The sequence below is a fragment of the Drosophila subobscura genome, chromosome A, assembly GCF_008121235.1.
Source record: "Drosophila subobscura isolate 14011-0131.10 chromosome A, UCBerk_Dsub_1.0, whole genome shotgun sequence".
Classification (NCBI taxonomy): domain Eukaryota; kingdom Metazoa; phylum Arthropoda; class Insecta; order Diptera; family Drosophilidae; genus Drosophila; species Drosophila subobscura.
Genome location: NC_048530.1, coordinates 926,468 through 949,511, shown reverse-complemented (window position 1 = coordinate 949,511; position 23,044 = coordinate 926,468). Strand labels below are relative to the sequence as shown.

The window sequence follows — 23,044 nt, the reverse complement described above, 5'->3', positions numbered from 1 at the left end:
ACAAAAACAACAAACTCACCTATAACCCAAAAGCTCTAAGCCGAGCAGCGGCCTGCGCGCCCAAATAGAGTAGAAGTAAGCATAGAATAGAAAAAACAGTGTCACGAATAAACTGAACATATACGCACGCGCGCTGTGTTATTACTTCGTCAAAATCCCGCGACTCTCCCCCAATTACCAGAAGCACTTTGAAGGAGGAATAAAACTCGGAACTTAGTGGCAAGAACCTCCCCCCACAAAACATTGGTCCTTCGAGCTGGATATTCATCATTGGATTTTTTATCGTACGACGAAAAATCAAGGAGATCATCCCCCCAATCCGCTCGCCCCAGCTTGCTCCAGAGAAATTGCCAGCTAAGTACATAAAAACCCGTCCAATTCCTCAATTTGTCATATTGCCTAAGATTGGCCACCATTTTCCAACCGAAACGGTTCTGTGTATAGTGTATAGTGTGTGTATAGAGTGTGGAGAAAAAAGTGAAAAAGTGCAAGTGAAGACGAGAAGAACCGCTATTATCTCCATTTTTTTTTCTTTCCAAACTGGCAAACGAAATATATGTGTATTCCAAATATAAGTTTTTCCGCCAAAAATCGTACAAGTGCATCAACCCTTCAGCCGCACATACATATGTACGTACATCCATACATATGTACATATACATATACATAGGCACACGCAGATCTCCGCTAATTCCATTCCGCTTAGAGAAGCACTGCATCGAACATCGATGCAACATCGAACATGTTGGAGCGCGACTAGGGTGGCGACTAGGGTCCGCCTAGAAGAAGTGAGGACCTTGTGGGAAAAGGTACGGCTAGAATGCGAGCGTTGCACCAAGGCTCTCAATGACACTGAACCCGATGGTGATGCGATGCAATCCATGCAAGCCAAATATGCGCATTGCCACTCAGTATATGAGAGGTGCGCTACAAGCCTACAGGAGCAAATCGAGAGCGCTTCGGCACCTAAACGTGTGCCACTTGGGCACTAATAAAGCTCGTGCTTTGATCGATTCTGGGTCAGAGGCTACGTTCATCTCAGAGCGTCTCTTCAGAATCATCAAACTTCCGTTTCAACCAGTTCAAGTTCAAGTTGAGGGCTTGAACCAAGCAATCGCCGCCAGGCCTCAGAAGATATGCCACTTCCAAATCGGTTCTCCATCCAAACCGAGAGTTCATGTAGAAACCTCGGCATTCGTACTTCCAAATGTGGCAGGCGCCTTACCTTCGTATCCAATTCCGCAAGGTTTCATAAAGGACCTGCCAAATCTTCCGTTGGCTGACCCTTCTTTCCACAAAAGTTCGCAGATAGATGTGCTCCTAGGTGCAGATATCCTTCCATCCATTTTGCTTGGCGGCTCTCAACACAACATTTGCGGATCACTGCTCGGTCAAGAGACCATTTTTGGATGGATCCTTACAGGACCTGTAGCTGAGTCAACTCGCACCTCAATTTCCTCATTTGCTACAAGGATAAATGTCAGCGCAGAACAGCGGTTAGAAAACCTTCTAACGAAATTTTGGGAGGTGGAGGATCTTCCAGCCAGTAGGGTTGAAGACTCTTCGGAGTCCCTCTGCGAGGACAATTTTGTTCGAACCACCCGTAGAGATGCAAGTGGGAGATATACGGTGTCGTTGCCCTTTCGGAATCCCGAATGCATAAACCTAGGGCATTTCAGATCAATCGCGCTAGCTCAGTTCCTGAAAAACGAAAGTCGGTTGAAACGAAACGTTCCGTTAAAAGAGCAGTACGATGGAGTCCTCCAGGAGTACCTAGACTTAGGTCATATGCGCCAAGTGCCACCAAGCAACGATTCCGACAACTTCTATCTGCCCCATCACGCTGTCCAAAAGCCGGACAGCACCACTACAAAATTGCGGGTAGTCTTTAACGCCTCCAGTAAGTCCTCGAACGGCAACAGCTTAAACGACATTCTCCATCCAGGACCTGTTCTCCAATCCGATCTAACCATTCAGATACTGAAGTGGCGGTTCTTCCGATATGTCTTTGGTGCTGACATCACAAAAATGTATCGACAAATTACTCTCGACCCTTCGCACACAAGATTCCAACGAATTCTGTCTAGGAATATAAATGGCGAGCTCTGTGATTATGAGCTTACCACTGTTACGTTCGGGGTAAACTGCGCTCCATTCTTGGCCATTCGTGTGCTGAAGGAACTTGCGCAAGAAGTCCTAAAGCGCTTCCCACTGGCAAGCGACATCATATCCAATTCGATGTATGTCGACGATGTGCTGGCGGGTGCCCATACAATACAAGGTGCAATTGCATCTATAAAGGAGCTTCGCGCTGCACTTGACAGTGCGGGTTTTCCGCTGAGAAAGTGGACTTCGAACGCAAAGCCGGTCCTCCAGGACATTCCTACGGACCATTTACTGTGTGCCGATTTCCTTGAGATGGAGGACTCTAGTTCCGCGAAGACCTTAGGCATACGGTGGCAAGCTGATAGTGATGAATTCTTTTTTCGGCCATCCGAGGTAGCCATAAGCTCCTCTTACACAAAAAAAGAGAAGTTCTATCCCAAATATCCAAAATATTCGATCCAACAGGATGGTTGGCTCCCTTCATAGTCCGAGCAAAGATCTTTATGCAGGAAATCTGGCTTAAAGAGCTCGGGTAGGATGACTCTCTGCCAAAAGACCTCCTTACAAAATGGCAGGACTTCCTCCTTAGCTATCCTGCTCTTCAACAAATTCGCATACCGAGATGGGTGCAGTATCACCCTCTCACGAAACTACAATTTCATGGGTTTTGTGACGCATCCCAGCGCGCTTTCGGCGCAGCCATCTACGTTCGTGTAGAGAGGGACAACCAGGTCTCCGTCCATCTCCTAACAGCAAAGACGAGAGTTGCTCCTGTGAAGACCGGGTCTTTACCACGTTTGGAGTTTTGTGGGGCCGTTCTTCTCGCTGAGCTGTCCTCGTCTCTTCTTCCTCAACTGTCCCTTGATAGCTACGAATGCTTTTATTAGACAGACTCCACAATTGTGCTAGCCTGGATTAACAAAGATCCATGTCGATGGACAACCTTTGTGGCCAACAGGGTGACTAGAATCACCCAGTCCGTCATCCAGGGAACGTGGTCTCACGTAAGATCGGAGCACAACCCCGCGGATCTAGCTAGCAGAGGGGTTTCTTCCCAAGATTTGGCGAGCAGCAATCTATGGTGGCATGGGCCAGAATGGTTGAAACTCAGACAAGACCAATGGCCTATCCCAGCTGAACCTCCACATGAGACGGAACTGGAGCAACGCACGGTGAAGTGCAACTTGTCCAAGCCGTCCCCGGAACCCAACGTCATCGAACGCTTCTCAGAGTTCGGAAAGGCCATGAGGGTCCTATCTTTTGTCTTCCGTTTTATAAAGCGGTGTCAGAAGCCCGATACTCTATTTCCAGTCCAGCTCAGTAGCAACGAGCTCTCCGAGACTCAAGAGCGTATGGTCATCTGTGCTCAACGTGCCGAGTATGCAAAAGAATTTCAGCGCTTGCTAGACAAGCAGTCACTTCCAGTGTCCAGCACCATCAGTAACCTCAACCCCTTTATCGAAGTGAAGACGACTATTAATTCCTGCCGAGTTTGTACGATTTATCGACAGAAATTGCAAACCCAGCTTATGGGGAACTTGCCCAAGGAGAGGACATCCTTCTCTCGTCCATTTATTCGAACGGGTGTCGATTTTGCGGGACCGTTCGATGTCAAGACATACACTGGTCGAGCCTGCCGTATAACCAAGGGAATGTTTGTGTCTTTGTGTGCTTCAGCACGAAGGCGATCCATTTAGAAGCAACCTCAGATCTCACAACCGAAAGGTTCCTCGCCTTTCATTGGTTTGTGGCAAGGCGGGGTTGTCCTCAGCAAATATACTCCGACAATGGAAAAACATTCGTAGGAGCCTCAAAAGCCCTGTCCCAGGACTTTCTAGTAGCCACAAGGGAGTGTTTTATTTCCGCAAATCCTCAACAGAACCTCACGTGGAGGTTCAATCCTCCAAGCGCACCTCACATGGGTGGCTTGTGGGAAGCGGGAGTGAAAAGTTTCAAGACGCTTTTCTACAAGTCCACGTCGACCTCGAAGTATACTTATGAAGAGTTGTCGACCCTCCTCTCCAAGATTGAAGCGTGCTTGAATTCGCGGCCGATTTCTCCCATGTCAGAAGATCCGACTGATCTCCTAGCCCTCAGTCCAGGCCACTTTCTGGTTGGCGGTCCGCTGATCTCCATTGCAGAGCCAGAAATAAAAGAGGAAGCTGGGTCAATAATCAATAGATGGCAGCGTCTGAAGGCTCAAAACAAGCAGTTTTGTCTCCGTTGGAAAGACGAATACCTCAAAGAGTTACACAAAAGGAATAAGTGGCAAATCCCGACAAGAAATCTTCAGGCAGGCGACATGGTTGTCATCAAGGAAGACAACCTACCCCTCAATGAATGGCGCCTAGGAAGAATTGAGCGAACGCATCCAGGGGTCGATGGCATGGTCCGCGTGGTCGACGTTTTGACTGTCCGCGGCACCATTAAGCTGCCAGTAGCAAAACTCATTCTTCTTCCGGTAGACAGTGCTGTCCACGTCCCAGTATGATCCATCCGCTAATATTCCACGATCTCTCTTTTTTTTAAGCATGACACCTCGCCAACGTCCAGTACAGCGCAACCAGCCGAGGGGATCCAACAGCTTCCGCTGTCGGGTCTGCCGAGGAGTTCACGCGCTAAGGAAGTGCCAACGGTTTCTGAAGCTCACCGCGGAGAAACGTCTACGGGCAGTGCTAATTAACAAGTACTGCCACAATTGCCTGGCTCACCAGCACTCCGGTCGCTCATGCCGAAGCGGCGACAGATGCCGGGTGTTCGGAAAAGGCCACCACACACTCCTCCACCTGGGCGGATCGCGCCAGACTTCACGTCCGAAGTCACGTTCACTTCCATCAAGGGAAGACTCTCCACCAGTGAGATCGACCTCCAGATCCGCTCCTCCTCCGACGACTTTGGCATCGCTCCTGCAATCCAGGAGCACCAGCATCCTTCCGACGGCATGGGTCGTCGTCGATACTGGGCACAAGACCTTCGAATCTGGCGCACTTATTGATCCGTGCAGCCCAACCAGCTGCATCAACGCATCATTGGCAACGGCCTTTGGGCTTTCCGTCACTCGCGTTGGTGCCGAAGGTGCTTGCACCGCCTTAATCCAATCAAGGACGAGGAGCGATGTCAGGCTGGAGGTTGTGCTGTCTGTGCGACCTCAACTCCAAATAAGGACTCCGGCTAGACCCTTGGGCGACCATGTCAAGGACCACTTCGCAAACATGCACTTGGCAGATGAGAAATTTCATCGGCCGAGCACCGTTTCATTGGTACTGGGGGCAGATGTCTACCCCAAGATTATTCTGCCGGGAGTGATCCCAAGCACAGAAGGCTTCCCTGTAGCCCAGAACACGGTGTTCGGATGGACCCTTTCCGGAACATGCAGCACGGCTTAACGAAGTAACGAATGTCCTCCCCCGTTCCTGGGCGCATCCTTCTTGTTGCAATTATATTGCAAGAGGGGGAGGATGTTCATGCCGAAAAGCATGCACCATGTTCTCACGCTACACAAACACAACAAAAACAACAAACTCACCTATAACCCAAAAGCTCTAAGCCGAGCAGCGGCCTGCGCGCCCAAATAGAGTAGAAGTAAGCATAGAATAGAAAAAACAGTGTCACGAATAAACTGAACATATATGCACGCGCGCTGTGTTATTACTTCGTCAAAATCCAGCGACTTTAATTCAATTACCAGAAGCACTTTGAAGGAAGAATAAAACTCGGAACTTACTGGCAAGAACCTCCCCCCACAAAACAGCTGCCAAAATTGCTCGCTCACTTAACCATTTAGTATTTTTGTGGTTAGCAATGATATCCGGGAATACTTTGTTGATAAGCTCGTCTTTTGATGATACGAAATTGCAAAAATTTGGAGGAAATAAAATCAAACCGCTCGATTTGTCAACAGGAACACGGCCCTTACCGATAGTCAGCAATTGCTTTGAGAAATCATCAGCAGATAGATCGTTCAACAATGCAACTCTCATATTTACAGACAGTTGAAGTTTCATTACATATCGCCACAGATTTGATGCTTTGAGGCAAGCGTTTATTTCGTCGGCAGCAGTAGATCTTGGAATGACTGGTAGTGTTTGTCGGAAATCGCCAGATAATAAAATCATTGCATCACCAAAACATCTCGAGTCATTGCGCAGATCTTTTAATTTTCGGTCTAGTGCTTCCAATGCGCGTTTGTGCGCCATTGTGCATTCGTTCTTTATGATGATTTTTGATGCTACTAAAACTTTGGCCATTGCGGAGTTTTTCGAAATGTTACATGTTTGTTGTTCAGTGGTTTGAAGGTTTAATGGCAATTTTAACGCTGAGTGAGCCGTACGGCATCCGTCTAACAATGTGGCCGCTATTCCAGAAGAAGCAATTGCTACCGCAATTTCGGATCTCGCACGTACAGTGGCCTAAGTCAATGACATGAGGAATGTCTTCCCAGTTCCACCGGGGGCATCCAAAAAAAATAAGCCGCCATTTCCATCATCAATTGCATTAATCAGTGTATCATAGACTTCCCTCTGCTTAGGATTCAACAGAGGTTCATTCGTTTGAACTGATTGGATTAGTTCATGTGGATCATATTCACGTTCACGTTCCAATTCTCTATTAAATGCGTCATTCATTCCGCGATCTGGCGCTGGCATTCCTAACCTAACTAACAAACTGCCGCACATGAGGTAACACATATCTTCGATCAAGAGCAAAGTCTGGTTATGGATCTCCTCATTCATCTCAAGATCGTAATTTCTTGAGCTGACGCGAATTCGATGTAAAATATCTTCTGACATGTTATCTTTGCATTTGTTCCACAGGTCACGTGGGTTCGATGGGAAGCATGTTGAAATGATGATAGCAAATAATGTGCGTATCTGACTTGGAGATGCAGAAATAATTGCTTCAGCGATTGTCGTTTTCCAATGAGTATCGTTGTCAAGCAAATTTAGCTCTTGACATGCTGCACGAAATGTGGGGCACACGATACCATTAACAGTTCGCAGTGATTCAAATGATGTTGGCCCTCGAACATGTACCAGCAACAACCGCAAATAGAAACATTCATCATTCTTCGGATGAACTGTGTCAATACGACCAAGAGCATCAGTAGAACGCATATCTGGATGACCAGGAAATGCATCGCCTTGCTTCCGACGTTAAAATCTCTTCGATGTAGCGTTCCAAGTGTAATAACGTGGCATTTCTGAGAAAAGCAAAGTTCGTGCGAACGATCGCTTTGACAAATCGCAAAGAAACTGGTCAGTGTTGTCGCTGGATGTGTTTCGGCACGTTGAGCAGCATTCGACGCTGTGAAATATACTCTCTGACCGTTCTCTAGATGCACCCCCAAATGTAAAACAGTTGGATGACGTTCGTGAATAGGGAATGAAAACATACGCCAAATTGCTTCATTGCAGTTCACATATCTACCAACTTGATGGCGCGTGATTTCATCGTTGGTATTGGATGTCTGGATACCAAAAACCGCCATGTCGCTCCCTTTCGTGACATATTTGCAAATGTATTTAATTGACTTGACCGAATTGCAATACTTAACATTACAGTGTGCTTTGAATGTTTTGGAAAGAAGTGGCGAATATGGAACAATCCAACTGTTGTCAACTACGAAATCGTTTCCTTTCACTTTAGTTGTGACAGTTCTACCATTATCATCGGGCGATCGACGCCGATACAATGGATAACCATCGTTGCCTGTAATGGTCTCTGCCGTCAATTTTCGTGGATACCGTTTGGAACATTTGCCGTCGACCATGCACGGTGATTGTCGGTTGATAGTGCCACACGGTCCATGAATCATATTCGTGACTACAATATCATGTAGGACTGGATCGGTTTCAGGAGCAGGAATCTCCGCACATATGATGTCATCTATTTGATCTGGCCGAATTCTTTCGACTAACCAAATCAGAATGTGAGCATGCGGTAGGCCTCGTTTTTGCCATTCGATTGAATACATCCAGCATCGAGTATTCCCAAAGACGTGTTGCATGTGAAAACACATGCGGTGATGTCGTGACGATCACTTGATGTTTGTCCGGGAAGCAGCAATTGAATAATTTCTATCCATTTTTGATTACATGTAAATGTAATGAATAGATCAGGCCGACCATAATGACTAACATATGTATGTCATTGCATCTTGCGCATATTCGTGCAAATGACGCGGGCTACCTATGTATGTATGTCGCCGGTAAAATAGTCAATCGACCAACATTTTCTGAATCTCCTTTTGTGCTATTTGCATCGCGTAAACGGATATACTCTTCCGAACGCAATTTAGCTTGATTCAACCGAATGAAAGTCAGGCGCTCCGTTTCGATTTCGCTGGGAAAGATTAGATCTTCTAGGACGCGGCATTGTTATTAAAATGATTTATCCAAAATTGAACAAATAAAAAAAACAAATATTAAATATGATTAAACAAATACAAATGAACAACAAATTAACTTTTTAGACAAATTTCTGAGCACACACATGATGTCTTCAGAAAAAAATGAAGTTTTGGCTTTAAGGCCGCAACAAACAGGCCATAAGTTGTTTTTAAGATGTATTCTGCTACTCGGGACGGAAACAAATCCAACAAATCAAAAACCTTGGCAATCGGTCCAGCCGTTCTCGAGTTATAAGTGTTGTAACAAATACGACTTTCTTTTATATATATAGATTTCAGCATGTTAAGCTTACTCTGTTTGTGTACTCGAGTTGGCGAAGCCTAATTTAACAAATTTTGGTTCAGGCTCGCCCTGCGGAACAGCATCAGCTTTCAGTCGCCTTATTTTATATGTCTGCCCTTCCTTTGGTGCCGACCTCCACTGTGAAGCATCGAAATGTTAATCGCAAATTGTCGAGTTCACAGTAAGGCTGCAGTACAGACTTTGCTCCCACAATTTTCTCTTCTTTAAACATACCGGTACATGAACCACTTTCACATCTTTCGCGACCTTGCCACATAAACTGCACCAAATCATTTTTTGGCGCACATACGGTAAACACTTGAAAAACGAGAAAGGACGTGTGAGACGCTTCTTACGCGTCACAATTTTTATACCCGGCACTCAGTACTACATCTGCACCTTAGCGGTTATTTGTCAAATTTTAAATTTTTTCTTCATCTGTCATCTACATCAACAACACTACTCACGCCAACTCGCTCCTTTAGCTCGCCACCCTCCCCTAGAGCAACACACTACAGAGTCAGGGCAGAGACGCGGCAGAGTTCGGCAGAGGCAGAGGCAGAGGCAGAGACGTGTCAGAGGTAGAGGCCTCACACTGCGCGAGGCAGAGTGTGAATGAGAGAATGTGCAAAATACAAATATAAGCTGCGCGACGGGGTGGGTTTTGCCACTGCAAATGAATTTCTTCATTGTGACCATAATAATGATCCAATCGGATCTCTTCTCACTCCGAGGAGAAGATTTGGCCGCTCGGCAAAGTAGAATACTTTGTCGTTAGCACCGCTTAGCAAAATTGGGAGGTTAATCCCAGGCTATCCAAGGTGGACTGCCTGGCTAGCCCAGACGGACTGCCCAGATTCGGTCCGGCGATCCTCCTTATATTGCCGGCGATCAGCTGTTGGCATTCGGGATTTTGGGGTTTAGCCCTAACGCGTTCCGCGCCCGGCTGTTTAGTGTGGCCGTTCTTCCGCGGTTGGTTTGGCGCGCGCGCCTCTTTTGTTTGAATTTGAGTTGTGTAATTATATGTAAGTATTTATATATAGCTTGTGACGCCTGCGCTTTGTGTTGCGGCGCTGGGCGTCACAACTTCGTAAGCCATCACACTCGTCTACCCTCCGGGAATATTCTGTTCGCTTGCCTATGAAGCGAAGTCTGGATTCATTGGGTGATTCCGTCTTGCAAGCAAATCGGCGCTTGATAAATTTGGAGCGGAAGTTCGTCCGCAATCCAGCTCTTTATGAAAAATATTCGGCATTCATGAAGGAGTCCCTCGGCCATATGTCTCTGGTGCCCAGCGAAGATAGGCACAAGTGCCAATATTTCTTGCCGCATGACTGTTTCACGGTCAAACAAACTGTTTCACACCCTTATCCGTTTTCGGGCATTTCCTATTGCTCTTACAGGTGATATATCAAAAATGTATAGGTGTGTGCGAGTCTCAGTGCATGACACCATGCTCCAATGCATATTGTGGAGGGACTCTCTTAAACACAGTCACCTATGGTACTAAGCCTGCATCGTTTTTAGCTATTCGAGCTATGCATCAGCTAGCCATGGAGGAGTCTTCGTCGTACCCATTAGGGTCGGAAACCATTCTAAGACTTCTACGTCGACGACATGATTTCTGTAGGCAATTCGGCCGAGGAAGTGTTGGAAATTATGACTCAAACCAAGGATCTTCTCGCTCGAGGCAATTTTCAATTGATGTTCTTTGTATGGTCCCAGATTCCGAAAAGGAAAGTTTTTTGAAGTTGGATGATGGAAGCGACGTTACCAAAGCCCTTGGGCTCATTTGGGAGCCCCATAAGGACAAATTTTTATTTACATTTGCTCCTCAAATCGGTGTTGGCAAGCACACTAAGCGTTGTGTGGTCGGGCCCACATTGACAAAAGGGTAAATCATCATGCAGCGCATGTGGAGAGACAAGCAGCATTGGGATGAAAGTCTTCCTCAGCCTTTGGAATTGGCTTAGGCAGATTTTTGCTCGGACTTCGCTACTGTAGGTGCCGCTACATTCCCACGTTACATACTTCTAACTAAATCAAGGTTCGAACTACATGCCTTCTGTGATGCAAGCCTCCAGGCCTGTGGAGCCTGTATCAATGCTCGATCGTTTACGGATACCGCCGTTGAGGTTCTTTTACTTTGTTCGAAGGCTAGAGCTCCACTAAAGACCCTCACGGTGCCTAAACTTGAATTATGTGCAGCGTTCTTATTAGCCAATTTACTTCGCGAAATAAGAAAAATGAGTACCTTCGACTGCCCAATCCATTGTTGGTTGGACTCCACTGTAGTCTTGTCTTGGCTGCGAGAGGAGTTTTCCAAATTCAACGTCTTTGTGACGAATAAGATCTCTGCCATACAACAACTTACTAGGGGCATAGATTGGCGCTATGTGCCAACTGAGATGGACCCGGCTGACAATCTGTCAAAGGGAGCACCACCTCAGGAGCTCTTGCAATCGAGTTTGTGGATGCATGGACCATCATTCTTGCAAGGCGAAAGAAGTTGTTGGCCTGAAAGGTGCTCGCCAGAAGTCAACCTTCCGGAAATTCGATATCGGGTATTGCTGTCATCTGAGCGAGTCGACATCTCGCTTTCGTTTAAGCCCATCAACTTATTCGGAGTCATGATGCGCATTTTTGGCTACGTTCATAAGTGCATCCGCTATGTCGAATCGTTCAACACGTACCACCTTTAGCCTGAGTTCCGTGCTCTTCGAAAAGGGAGCTGCGCGGAGTCCACTAGCAGTATATCATCGCTGTCGCCGTTTATAGATGACTTTGGTCTCATTCGCGTTGGCGGCCGTCTACATCACTCAACTCTTAACTTCGATGCTCGTCACCCAATCATTTTGCCCAGGGATCATCCATTGACGTTCGCCATAATCACCCACAGTCGCTACTTGGAGCGATTCGCCTGCAGTTCTGGCCCATCGCCGGCATGAAAACCGTATCTCGAGCCTTGCGGAAATGCGTTATCTACTGTAGATCCAGACCTCGTCTAGTACACATTATGGCTGACCTGCCAAAGGATCAAGTGCAGGATTCGCCTGCATTCAGCGTCACTGGAATTGACTATTGCAGTCCTTTCTATTATAAGCCAGAAGGGCGCAGTCGATCGCTTATGAAGTGCTACATCAGCGTCTTCATCTGTTTTGCAACAAAGGCCGTCTGGTTGGAACTCGTGAAGGACCTAACAACTGCTGCGTTCTTGAGTTCCCTCAAACGCTTCGTTGCCACTCGCGGCATTCCCCGATGCATTTTGTCGGACAATGCCACAAACTTTGTGGGCGTAAGAAACGAGTTAGAGGACCTTCGCAAGAGGTTTTGGAGCGAGAACCCATTTCGGGGGCTTATGGCAGGCAGCAGTGAAGATGGCCAAGAAGCATTTTATCGCTTTCTTCCCTCTTTACTTTTGATGAGCTGTGGACCTAGGTCTGCCAAATCCAGGCTGTAATCAAATCTCGACCTCTTATCGCTATTCAGAAAACCCTGAAGATCTTGGCGTCCTCACACCAGGACATTTTCTAATTGGTCGTCCGCTGATGGAGTTTCTCGAGCCAGACGTAACGGGTCTAATCTTCGATAGATTGGATTGCTGGCAACGAATCACCTGTGCCCAGCAGATCTTTTGGAAGCGTTGGATTTATCTCTGCTCCAACAACGTGCAAAATGGCGCACACCGCAGCCTTCGATTCAAGTCAACGACGTCGACTGCATCAAGGATGAGAGCCTGCCGCCGTTGAAGTGGGGCTGTGCGAGTTGCCGTCCTGCGGACACCATCCGGAACCACTCGTCGAGCTGTCAACAAGCTGTGCGTGCTACCCGTTGAGGATACTGTTAAAAGCCCTGGTCTTTCAACGGTGGCGTGAAGTGTAGGGGTATGTTCGGAGCAGCAGCAAATACATAATTATTAAGATCAGCTCGCCTTGTTTATCTCTTATACTAATATGCTATTGTCGCGCGCATCGCTCCCTCTCACCGTGCATAGAAGCGCACGAAAATGTATGCACCCTTCGTACTGCTTACACTGCAGTGCTTTGCCCTTTTCTTGAGTCAGTCTAAAATATTGTCGATCGCCGTGCATCTCTCTGAGCAGTCCAATTATTTCTACATATGTCCAACGCGAACCCGTTATATTCATAATCGATCGCTCAACATTTTAACAAACCGAATCGTAGTTCACGGCTACGCCCCTTTAAATTGTATATAATCGTAAAATAATGAACAAAAATATTAAAAACTAAATACGGAGAATTATTGTCGTAAATGTGGAGTCATAGTTGCCGAAAAGGCTCGTCAGCTTCCAACAGTGGCTATCCCCACACCGCCCAGCAGCTTTTTATACTTTTTACACATTTCCGTATCTTCAAAATTGTGGATACCGCAGACTATCGTGCTTTGTGGGGCCGGGGCTAATTATACCCGGTACTCGAAGGGTGAATAGGGTATATTGTATTTGTGCGGAATAACGGATGTATGTAACGCACAGAAGGAAACGTTTCCGACCCCATAAAGTATAAATATTCTTGATCAGCATCAATAGACGAGTCGATAGAGCCATGTGTCTGTCCGTCTGTCCGTTTGTCCGTCCGTCCGTCCGTCTGTCCTGATGAGCGCCTTGTACTCAGAGACCATAAAAGTTAGAGCCACCATTATTATAGCCACAATGATGAAATTAATTTGCAGTGGCTAAACCCACCCCGTGCCGCAGCTTATATTTGTTTTTTTGCATATTCTCTCATTCAAACTCTGCTTCTGCCTCTGACACGTCTCTGCCTCTGCCGCGTCTCTGCCCTGACTCTGCAGTGTGTTGCTCTAGGGGAGGGTAGCGAGCAAAAGGAGCGTGTTGGCGTGAGTAGTGTTGTTGGTGTAGATGACAGATGAAGAAAAAATGTACAATAACCGCAAAGGTGCAGATGTAGTACTGAGTGCCGGGTATAAAAGTTGTGACGCCTAAGAAGCGTCTCACACGTCCCTTCTCGTTTTTGAAATACAACAGTGTAACAGTGTGAACATACAAAATTGTGTGGCTCTAGCTCTTATAGTCTCTGAGATCTAGGCGCTCAACAAGACGGACGGACGGACGGACGGACGGACGGACGGACAGATAGACATGGCTATATCGACTCGGCTATTGATGCTTATCAAGAATATATGTACATATATACTTTGTGGGGTCGGAAACGTTTCCTTCTCTGCGTTACATATGTACATCCCTATTTACTCTTCGAGTACCGGGTATAAGAGGGCTCAGAGTCCTGTCATAAAATGTAACATTATCTTCGCGTCTTTCCTGGGAGATTCATCTCCACTAATATGGCAGGCCCCCAAATGTCAAACTTTTTCTTTGATTTCGTATTAGAAACATATTCCTTAACTGTTCCTCAAAGATTTTCCCTATGGTTCATATCTGGGGACCTAGCAAGAGAAAACATTGCATAAAAGTCACTGTTTTAAAACCCCTTAGATCTCTCTTCTGGCCTGTTTTGGGTCATTTCCCTGATGAAAAGACACAAATCAACGGCATTTTCTATTGCATATAAGGCAGCATTGTTGTTTTATTATATAACAACAAAGACATGTGGATTCATCATCGATTCGAGCACGGGTACTAAACCACCTCCGTAAAACGAAAAGCATGCACATACCATGATGCGTGTCTCAGCATGATTATTAGATTTTAATGTCAGTTAAAGGGTTTTGTTTTTCATTAGGTAGTCGTTTTACATAAGATCTAAAGTTTTGGCAACAAAAAAAAAAAAACAAAATTTGGCTTCCTCCGGATGACAGAATCTATTTCCATATTTATCTGGGCCAACTCTAGTGTTTTTTATACCTTGTATTCAATTTGCCCCAAGGTTTCTTTGCTAAACTGGATTTTTTCTCAGACTTCGAACACTTAATTTATATTCTCTTAAGCTAGATCTAGCCTTGTTTATCTTTGGAATTTTTTTAAGATCCATTTTAAGCTCTGTGGCCGGCTTACCCCGACCCCTCTTGCTCTCAGAAACTAGCATTTTCAACCGAAAAGTGGATATTGCGATAATTCTTTCACGAGTTTCTTGTTGGAAATATGTTTTAAAGCATTAAGAATAATTTTAGATGAGGAACCTACTATTTACCTCACTAAGAATAGCTTTCTTCTTTTGGAGTTAAGGTTTTGATCCTTTGGCTTTTTTTCCCCCTAAAGTGTTTTCGAGGACCCATAACAACTAATATTTTGTATCTATCTGTTTACAAACGACTTAAACCAACGACTGTATATAAACATTAAAAGCACAATATATCAAAAAGCTCGGAGAAGTAAAAGTTTATTTAAATAAAATAAAAGGTGCTAAATTTGTTGCCGTTCAATTTCGCTTCTTTTTCGAAAAATTGCCTAAATTATTGATATTTACCTACTTTTTATTACTTCAAAGTGCAAGAAATGTTGTAAAGAACCCATTTTTTTAAACAATAAAGTCTTTTGTACCACACGGTGCTATTATTTTCGCAGCAACTGTATGTAGAACGAGATGGGACGTGTGAAACGCACCTTACGCGTCACATCTTTTATACCCGGTACTCAGTCAGTGTACCTGTACCATATTTTTATACCCGGTAGGTACTCGAAGAGTAAATAGGGTATTTTGTATTTGTGCACCAAGTGAAAGTATGTAACGCACAGAAGGAAACGATTCCGACCCCATAAAGTATATATATATTCTTGATCAGCATCAATAGCCGAGTCTATGTCTGTCTGTCTGTCTTTCCCTCTGTCCGTCTTGTTTGTCGGCTAGTTCTCAGAGACTATAAGAGCTAGAGCCACCCGGCTGTGTACTCAGGTACTGTGCCGAATCTTTGTGTGGTCTCTTGTTTAAACTATTCACTCTATGCATCCTTTATTCATGCTTTCCCCCTATCTGGAAGGAATCTTATATAATTCCTCTCTATAAGAAAGATAGCAAGTCTGAAGCAAACAGCTATAAAGGTACATATATCTAAGTTATCCGCAATTCCCAAAATGTTTGAGAAAATTTTAACTCCGCACTTGCAACATCTCTGCAAATCACATATATCTCCAGCTCAGCTCGTATTTATAAGGCGACTATCAACAATTACTAATCTTTTAGAGTTCACTCTCTTTGTCATTAAAGGGTTCCAAGGTAACTTGCAGACGGATGTTTTTTACACTGACTTCAGTAAGGCATTCGATTCTGTAAACCATTCTCTTCTTGCTCAAAAGCTCGACCTTCTAGGGTTTCCGCCCAATCTTTTGAGATGGATTTCTAGCTACCTGTGTTCTAGGTCTCAAAGGGTCCTTTTCAAAAACTCCTTATCTTTACCTGTTATGGTTACTTCTGGAGTACCACAGGGTAGCCATTTAGGCCCCTTACTTTTCACACTCTTTATTAATGACCTGCCTTCCGTATTAACAAATTCTCGAGTTTTTATGTATGCGGATGATGTTAAGCTCTGTGTCCAGTATAAGGATAGCTCCATAGCTTTCAGTCATGGTGTTGAGCTAATATGTTACACCTTAAAGCCTCGACGTGCAAAGTAATGACTTTTCATCGCTCCAGCCCCTTAATGGCTCCTTACACCCTCTGCGGTATTTCTCTAGAGAGAATTACATTAGTTGATGATCTTGGGTGTCATGGGTGTGCTTGGGTTTATAAAGAGGTGGTCAAAGGAATTTGATTTTATTTATTTATTTCAATTAACAATTATCTGTTAATAATGGAATAGGAATAATAATAAACTAATTATATATGTACAAGAGAGAAAGGAAAGATACAATTTACAAATTTTCTAAACTAAGGTAATGAAAAATGTTAAATATAATTTTTTCAAGGGATAATTCGGGGGATATTAGATGGTACAAGTAATTATAATTATTGCATAAAACCCGGAAAGGTTCATGCTGGGAGTAGTTAGATCTACATATGGATAATCGGATGGGGCGGATCGTCCCAAAAGCGTTTGGGAGTCCACAATCCCGAGATGAGCTTATGCATGAATACCACCCCATTTCAAATTCTGCGATGGTGTAAAGAGGGTAGGTTCAGTAGTTTTAGCCTAGATAGGTATGGTGGAAGGAGTCTTTTAGAGTCCCAGTTTATAATAATAATAATAATTTGTTGCTCCTTGTATTGTGGACTCCACACACAAGAACAATACTCCAATATGGAACCAACGTTATATCTACGGATCGTCAAACTTCGGTCCAGAACATGGTTGAAGAAATCCATAGAGAAAAGGACTAGTCATTTGAAACAAACATGGTGTGGTGCAAAGGCGGGTGAAAAGTCATATGTTTGCACTTTGCATGGTTTAAGAAGAGTAGGTTATTTGAACACCAAATGCTTAATTCATCAAGGTCAAGTTGTAGGCGAGTGTGTAAGTACCAGTCGGAAAAGGAAAAACAAATTTTAACGTCATCAGCATACATTAAAGTAACTGAGTGCAAAAAAACTTGGGGCAGGTCGTTCACAAACAAATTGAAAAGAAGCGGACCTAAATGACTTCCTTGAGGAACTCCAGAGGTTACTTTCACAACATTCGACAAGACATTGTTAAACAAAACACGCTGTGTGCGATTCGACAGGTACGATGATATCCAATTTACAAGATTTTTGGGAAAACCTAATAAAGAGAGCTTATGGATCAGCAGGTTATGATTAACAGAATCAAAAGCTTTACTGAAATCTGTAAAAATGACGTCAGTCTGCAAGCCACTTTGAAATCCTCGGTTGATTAGAGACGAGAATTCTAAAAGGTTAGTAGATGTATGTAGATCGATGTCTAAAAAAACCATGTTGCGTCGGGGATATAATGCTAGAACATGCATGTTGCAATGACGAGTGACAAGGTGCTCCAGCAACTTCGGAATGGCAGATAGTTTAGCAATACCACGATAATTTTCGATATTTTCTTGTGAAGAGGAATAAGGTAGGATTCATTCCAGATCATGGGGAGGCGAGAATGCTCCAGGGAAAAATTAAATAAGAAGGTCAAAGGATGAGATAGGGCTTGAGCGCAATATTTTAAAATACAGCTCGGAACTTTATCTGGACCCGCAGAGAAACAGATGTCAATTGATGACAACCCTTCAAAGACTGTACTTTCATCAAGGAAGGGAATAAACATGTTATTAACATGAGGTAGATGGTATGGATAAGGGGTGGAAGAGTCATAAGTATCCGAGGAGTAGGTCGATTGAAAGAAGGTGGCAAATAAATTTGCAATTCCTTGATCTAAAGTTTCTGTTTTAGACTGTAACTGAAGGGAAGAAGGGAACGCGTTAGACTTGCGTTTTGAGTTGACGAACGAAAAGAATTTTTTGGGATTACTAATTTTTGCCACATTGGGAAAGATATACGTTATAACATTTCTTATTGACCATAAGAAATTGAGAGCGAACCGAAGAATATTGGGCAAAGACAGACAAAGAGCCAGTTATCTGGTACTTTTTATAGAGCCGAGATTTTTTATTTTTTAGGTAAGACAGATTCTTGGAAAATCACGGAGGTTTAGAGGAAACACAAACGGTGACTTCAGGGACGTAGGTATCGAGGGCAGAGTATAATGTTTCGTAAAACAGATGGACAGTAGGCTCTATATGTGATGAGGACTGAAGAAAGGACCAATCCACTTGCGAGAGATGCAGACAAAGATCGATAAAATTAGTTTTGCGAAAACATTTTATACGACTTTTTGAAGGTAAAATGGTGTTAGCAATAGAGACTTCGAAAAATATAGATAAAGTAGGATGATGCGGATCTTCGGGAAAAGATATCAGATTGCCTCTTAAAACCGTTGTACGAGAGGCATCGCTGACAAAGATGAGATCTAACAGTCTATCTCTATTATTTCTGACAGAGTTAATTTGGGCAAGCGAGACGTCAGTTACCCCCTCGACGAAATCATGTTGACTTCCAGGTAGCAACATGTTTGAATCATCCTGTTGCCAAGATAGAGATGGGATGTTGAAGTCACCCATAACTAGTATCTGATCAGCACAGCCTAAAGCAGAAACTACAGATCGAATTGCAGATAGGTGGTTCAAATAAACAACGGCATCAGACCTGGGTGGGATATAAGAACAGGTCAAAAAGATATATGCTGTTCCCATACGGATTTTGACTGCAACGAATTCGATACCATGGATGTTGTTGAATGGAAACAGCTCGGACGCAAATGCCGTTTTCACTGCTATAAGAACTTGTGGACGAGAATTTCGTGATCGGAGACAGAGGAGTTAAGCCAGGTTTCAGTTATGGCGATAGCGTCGAACTCAAAAGAGGCACTGTCCGTATGTATTTTAGGCAATTTACCTAAAAGACTACGTACGTTCTGATATTGGATGGAGAAATGGTTCCTTAGTTTTTTGAAATCTTAAAGAGAGTAACTCGAGGATTCTGGGTAGAGTCTCTAGGCAGAAATTCATGAATAATAGTGTGCTCAGGCCATGCAGCCGGTTCCAAAGCTTTGGATAGAAGAGAGTCGGGAAGAAGAATTTTGAAAGATGAGATATTACGCTTATGTGTAAAATTAAATTTAGTTATAATAAAATTATCCGGCGGCAATTGAAGATAAGAGCTTAGATGTAGTTTGACATCATCCGGTGTGGCTTCGGGAATAAGACGAGAGACAAAGATTGCTTTGCGGGGACCACCGCGCTGAGTGGAACACCGGAAAAGCGAACTGGTGGAGCTACTCCTAAAAGTCTCAGGGCGGGAGCTGAGGAGCTAGAAGAGGCTGCCGATCCATCGCCATTCAATGTAACAGAGACCGGCAAATAATTTGCAACTGGAAGCTGGTTACTGTTAGGGATTCCATCACTGGCAACTAAGTCCGAAGTCAAATTGAAAGGGGTACGGATTTTTGAGGCAACTACTATGTTGTTAGGCGTGAGAAAGGCAGGATCCTCCGATGGCGGATGGACATCCATCGGTGAAGGTTGGCCACTAGGAGTAGAAAATGAGTCCATCGGTTGTAGGTGAGAGGCAGGCGTTCCACTAGGTAAGACCAGCAGTAGGTTGTTGTTCGGGATTTTCTTCCTTGGTGACTCGCTCAAGAGTTTGAGGCCCAGAAATTGCGATTCCAACGTAAGGAACTTCTCGTTGAGAGCATTGAATTGCTTCCGAACATCTTGGAAACCATTCCTCGTTTGTCTCATAAAGGTGCACATTTCCGCCTCAATCTCCCTGCAGGAAAGACCCATGCGTTTCGATATTAAGTCAAGTCATAAGACTCTCTATATCTCGCTTGTTCGTCCGATTTTAGAATACGGCTCATGTGTATGGTGCCCTCAGTACAACATACATCAGGACCGTATTGAATCAGTGCAGAAAAACTTTTTACTTTTTGCCCTGCGTGGCCTCAACTGGGATGCAACTGTGAGACTGCCATCCTACCGTAGTAGACTTCTTCTAACAAATCTCCCATCCTTAGTTAGTCGTAGAAAAGTGCTTGGTGTAATTTGTATGTACAACTTGATCAAGGGGGATGTAGACAGCCCTGACTTGTTGAGCCGCATAAACTTTACGATTCCCATTAGACCCACTAGAAACTATATTCCTTTGTTCCTTCCACTGTGTAGATCGAATTATGCCATACACTAACCTCGGTTTTATTCTCGGATTTAAGTTCCCTCTATCACATTATATCCTCGTCTAACTCCCTTCCTCTTCTTAAATCTCTTATACTAGCCTACCTCTCCCGTAGTTAGTTTCATTTTAGCTTTGTCTTATTTCTGACTTTGGTAATTTTGATTGCTTAGCTATAGTTGATCTAGTTTAGTTGTGTTTAGCTCTAATATTCCTCGAATATTAGCCTAACGTCCGGTTCGGTTAGTCGCGCCGCGCGTCATGCGGCAGCGCCCCTCGGTCGGTTGGGCGGGAGGAGGGCTGCGTTCTGCTGGGTTCCGCGCGTAACAGGCTTTGGCGTGGTGTCGCATAGGCCACTTGATGGTGCAGTCATTGCGTATCAAAGTCCCGACATATGGCAGAACTCTTTATTGAAGAATTTTTAAAATATGTCATTTTTTAAAAGCTTGCCCATAAAAATCTCTGGAGAGACGGATGAGCTAAAAATGCTCGATCAATCCTAAAACCTAAGAAACCCGTATTTTCCGTTATATACCGATATATTTTAGGGATTTAGCTACCTGTGTACCTGTGTTCTAAGTCTCAAAGAGTCCTTTTCAAAAACTCCTTATCTTTACCTGTATAGTTACTTCTGGAGTACCACAGGGTAGCCATTTGGGCCCTTATATAGCCCTTACTTTTCACACTATTTATTAATGACCTGCCTTCCGTATTAACAAATTCTCGAGTTTTTATGTATGCGGATGATGTTAAGCTCTGTGTCCAGTATAAGGATAGCTCAATAGCTTTCAGTCATGGTGTTGCGCAAATATGTTACACCTTAATGCCTCGAAGTGCAAAGTAATGACTTTTCATCGCTCCAGCCCCTTACTGGCACCTTACACCCTCTGCGGTAGTTCTCTTGAGAGAATTACATCAGTTGATGATCTTGGTGTTAAACTAGACCCCAAGTTAAAGTTTTCTGAACACATTTCTACCATGGTAAATAAAGCCATGGGTGTGCTTGGGTTTATAAAGAGGTGGTCAAAGGAATTTGATGACCCTATATAACGAAGACTCTCTATATCTCGCTTGTTCGTCCGATTTTAGAATACGGCTCATGTGTATGGTGCCCTCAGTACAACATTCATCAGGACCGTATTGAATCAGTACAGAAAAACTTCTTATTATTTGCCCTACGGGGCCTCAACTGGGATGCAACTGTGAGACTGCCATCCTACCGTAGTAGACTTCTTTTAATAAATCTTCCATCCTTAGTTAGTCGTAGAAAAATGCTTGGTGTAATTTTTATGCACAACTTGATCAAGGGGGATGTAGACAGCCCTGACTTGTTGAGCCGCGTAAACTTTACGATTCCCATTAGACCCACTAGAAACTATATTCCTTTGTTCCTTCCAATGTGTAGATCGAATTATGCCTTGCACGTGCCCTTTAGAGTGTTATGCTCGGATTATAATTCTCTCTATCACATTATATCCTCGACTCACTCCCTTCCTCTTCTTAAATCTCTTATACTAGCCTACCTCTCCCGTAGTTAATTTAATTTTTGACTTTGATAATTTTGCTTGCTTAGCTCTAGTTGCTCTAGTTTAGTTGTGTTTAGTTCTAATTTTCCTCGAATCTTAGCCTAACATCTATCTTTCCTGCATGCTCGCGACCGGTTCGGTTAATCGCGCCGTGCGTCATGCGGCAGCGCCCCTCGGTCGGTTGGGCGAGAACCCAGCGTTCTGCTGGGTTCCGCGCGTAACAGGCTTTGGCTTGGTGTCGCATGGGCCACTTGATGGTGCAGTCATTGCATATCAACGTCCAGACAAGCCTATGATCCTAAGTAAACAAGTGTACTACTAGAAACTGTATATAAACCTCACATTTTACCAAATAAAATCAGTACGAAAGAAAACTCTGACGTATTCACATCTCTGAAGCCCAATTTGTTCAAGTACCGATTGCGGCGACCTTTTGTTACTGGTACATGAACCGGTGGCATACACATTTCTATTTCAGCATACGATTGTCATATTGACAATCACCAGAACCAAGTGAATCTACATCAACAGATACATTTGTTTCGTACATTTGGTGACCCCCGACTTTTGGACATCTAACCGTTCATCTGGAGTATTGTTCCCGATTTTGGAACTTGGATTTATTTGAAAAATCCTACATAATTGGTCAACTTGGCGACCAATTTTACATCATCAATAACAGTTGTGATTTTTTATTACTTTCTGTGAAGAAAAAACTAGCTGGATTTATTTAAATCTACCCAAACCGATACAGTCAACTTGGCGACTACGGTTGGATTCAAAATATATTCCACATTGTCATTAAAAATATTTGTTAGTCTACTTTGACCACTTTTTGGTTGTGAGTAGACACAAACAACTTTTATACCCGGCACTCAGTACTACATCTGGACTTTAGCGGTTATTTGTCAAATTTTACATTTTTTCTTCACCTGTCATCTACATCAACAACACTACTCACGCCAACACGCTGCTTTAGCTCGCCACCCTCCCCTAGAAACACACACTGCAGAGTCGCGGCAGAGGCAGCGGCAGAGGCAGCGGCAGAGGCAGAGGCAGTGACGTGTCAGGGGCCAGGCCATAAACAGCGCGAAGCAGAGTGTGAATGCTGCGGGACGGGGTG

At 44.2% G+C, this 23,044-nt stretch overlaps 1 pseudogene; it reads left to right on the top strand.

The window, feature by feature from the left end:
• The first annotated feature begins 846 nt into the window (after positions 1-846).
• The window catches only part of LOC117892246, a 47,041-nt pseudogene continuing 24,843 nt past the window's right edge, over positions 847-23,044 (top strand).